Source organism: Cyprinodon tularosa, unplaced genomic scaffold (genome assembly GCF_016077235.1).
Source record: "Cyprinodon tularosa strain WSP-4 unplaced genomic scaffold, ASM1607723v1 ctg10, whole genome shotgun sequence".
NCBI classification, from domain to species: Eukaryota; Metazoa; Chordata; class Actinopteri; order Cyprinodontiformes; family Cyprinodontidae; genus Cyprinodon; species Cyprinodon tularosa.
In genome coordinates, this window is record NW_024037782.1 from 3,845,731 (window position 1) to 3,849,505 (window position 3,775).

The window sequence follows — 3,775 nt, forward strand, 5'->3', positions numbered from 1 at the left end:
CTCAGGTTTGGGAGTCACTGCCCCGAGTGCCACCCCAACTTCAAAGAATAAAAACAAAACAAGAAACAAGAAAAATAAAAATAAAATAAAATATATATATATAGGAGGGGGAAAGAGGGGGAGGGGGGAACCACCCGTGATATATATATATATATATATATATATATATATATATATATATATATATATATATATATATATATATATATATATATATATATATATATATATATATATATATATATATATATATATATATATCTCGTCCAGAGATATAGAGGCCCAGATCCACCAGACCAGACAAGCCCCTGAGACAATCCAGCACAGAACTGCAGGGTGCAAAATGCTGGCAGGGAAAGCTTTCATATATAGCCTAGTGGATACCACAAGGTCAAAGTGGGAAACATCTCCAAAGGTGGTAGAGAATGACTGAGCCAAGATCCTGTGGGACGTCCAGATACAGACGGACTGAATGATAATAGCAAACCAACCGGACATTGTGATGGTGGACAAAAAGCAGAGAAGAGCCGTTGTGGTTGACATAGCAATACCAAGTGACTGCAACATCAGGGAAAAGGAACACGAGAAACTAGAGAAATACCAGGGGCTCAGAAAAGAGCTGGAGAAAACCTGGAAGGTCATCAGTGGTACCCGTGGGGCACTTGGGGCAGTTCCCCCCAAACTTGAAGAGTGGTTACAGCAGATCCCTGGAAATACATCAGACATCTCAGTCCAGAAGAGTGCAGTTCTAGGAACAGCAAAGATACTGCGCAGAACCCTCAGGCTCACAGGCCTCTGGTAGAGGACCTGAGCTTGGAGGAAAAAAGGGGGAACACTGCACACGATGGGTAAGGAAGAGTTTTTATATATAAATAAATAAAGATAGATAGATGATAGATAGATAGATAGATAGATAGATAGATAGATAGATAGATAGATAGATAGATAGATAGATAGATAGATAGATAGATAGATAGATAGATAGATAGATAGATAGATAGATAGATAGATAGATAGATAGATAGATAGATAGATAGATAGATAGATAGATAGATATTATGTATGCATCTTTACATATATATGCCCCAGGAGCCCCTCTGAGTCATGTTGTCTCCTTGTCACTCTTATATATGTCAGATCTTTTTCTATTTGTCCTTTTAAGATTCCCTAACCTGATTTGTGGATCTTGGTTATTCTATATCTATATATGTTTTCAATTCCTTTCCATATCTCCATGGTCTTTAGAGGTTTCGCTTTTGTATATAATTTTTATTTTGCATACAGAGCTTTGCAAGCTTTTCCAAATCTTTATCTGGTGTGTTTCTTTCACAGTTTACTGTGCTGTGTCACAGTTTACTTTGTAAAAATGGGGAAAAAAGATGTCTACGCATAATTTTCCTTTCATTACCCCTTCCTGTGTATTGTCAAACGCTAAAGACTCTTGAGTTTGCTTAGTGAACTGTTTTTATTTCTCTCCTAAAACCTTATCACTCCCCACCCAGATAAAAACATTCTCTGCCAGCGGCCCTCCCTGCTTCCTGCTGAGTGGGCTTTAGCAAAGTGCGCTGCTCCGGAAGTCAGGAAGTCTGCAACTTCAACCTGCTTCTATTTCTGCGCCACGTGTTCATTCTTCACGTTGAACAAACTCATTGGATGAGTGGTTCTTTTTAAAAAAAATAAATAAATAAATTTTATTTAACTTTACGATTTAAGACGAATTAACCGCATTAGTCATGGACTAATTAGTCATGTACTCCATGACATTAAACACGTCATGGAGTACAGCCAAGTAAAACCTCCCCTTCTAACGGTAAACTGAACCAATGGTATAATCCATTTTATGGGGGAGCTTCATATTGATCTGGAAATAATCGGTCACTAATTTAGGGGAAAATTACGTCACGATTTTTATTTTGTCTTTTGTTTTAAGAGTACAGTACAGGTGCTGGTCATAAAATTAGAATATCATGAAAAAGTAGATTGATTTCAGTAATTCCATTTAAAAAGTGAAACTTGTATATTATATTCATACATTACATACAAACTCATATATTTCAGATGTTTATTTTGTTTAATTTTGATGATTACAAATGACAACAAATGAAAATCTCAAATTCATCATATCAGAAAATTAGAATATTACTGAAGACCAATAAAAACAAAGGATTTATAGAAATGTTGGCCAACTGAAAAGTATGAACATGAAAAGTATGAGCATGTACAGCACTCAGTATTTAGTTGGGCCTCCTTTGGCCTGTATTACTGCAGCAATGCGGCGTGGCATGGAGTCGATCAGTCTGTGGCACTGCTCAGGTGTTATGATAGCCCAGGTTGCTCTAATAGTGGCTTTTAGCTCTTCTGAATTGTTGGGTCTGGTGTATTGCATCTTCTTCTTCACAATACCCCATAGATTTTCTATGGGGTTAAGGTCAGGAGAGTTTGCTGGCCAATTAAGAACAGGGATACCATGGTCCTTCAACCAGGTACTGGTAGCTTTGGCACTGTGTGCAGGTGCCAAGTCCTGTTGGAAAATGAAATCTGCATCTCCAAAAAGTTGGTCAGCTGCAGGAAGCATGAAGTGCTCTAAAACTTCCTGGTATGTGGCTGCGTTGACCCTGGACCTCAGAAAACACAATGGACCAACACCAGCAGATGACATGGCACCCCAAACCATCACTGACTGTGGAAACTTTACACTGGACTTCAAGCAACGTGAATGAAGTGCCTCTCTTCTTTTCCTCCAGACTCTGGGACCTTGATTTCCAAAGGAAATGCAAAATTTACTTTCATCAGAGAACATGACTTTGGACCACTCACCAGCAGTCCTGTCCTGTTTCTCTTTAGCCCAGGCAAGACGCTTCTGACGCTGTCTGTGGTTCAAGAGTGGCTTGACACAAGGAATGCGACAGCAGAAACCCATGTCTTTCATACGTCTGTGTGTGGTGGTTCTTGAAGCACTCACTCCAGCTGCAGTCCACTCTTTGTGAATCTCCCCCACATTTTTGAAGGGGTTTTGTTTCACAATCCTCTCCAGGGTGCGGTTATCTCTCTTGCTTGTACACTTTTTTCGACCACATCTTTTCCTTCCCTTCGCCTCTCTATTAATGTGCTTGGACACTGAGCTCTGTGAACAGCCAGCCTCTTTAGCGATGACCTTTTGTGTCTTGCCCTCCTTGTGCAAGGTGTCGATGGTCGTCTTTTGGACAACTGTCAAGTCAGCAGTCTTCCCCATGATTGTGTAGCCTATAGAACTAGACTGAAAGACCATTTAAAGGCTTTTGCAGGTGGTTTGAGTTAATTAGCTGATTAGAGTGTGGCACCAGGGGCCATCAATTTTGAACCTTTTCACAATATTCTAATTTTCTGATATGATGAATTTGAGATTTTCATTTGTTGTCATTTGTAATCATCAAAATTAAACAAAATAAACATCTGAAATATATGAGTTTGTATGTAATGTATGAATATAATATACAAGTTTCACTTTTTAAATGGAATTACTGAAATCAATCAACTTTTTCATGATATTCTAATTTTATGACCAGCACCTGTATATACATGAAAATAACATTGTTGGATCCAATGGATTTCAGTTTTTGCGGGATTTAGTTATAATACCCCCCCCCCCACACACACACACACACACACACACACACACACACACTTGTTCTGCAATCGTCGACAGGTACACACATATACACACCCTCATAGACGCAGGCGCGCACATAGTGGAAAAAGAACAGGGTCGATTTATGCGTTATGTTTTAAGTGTAGG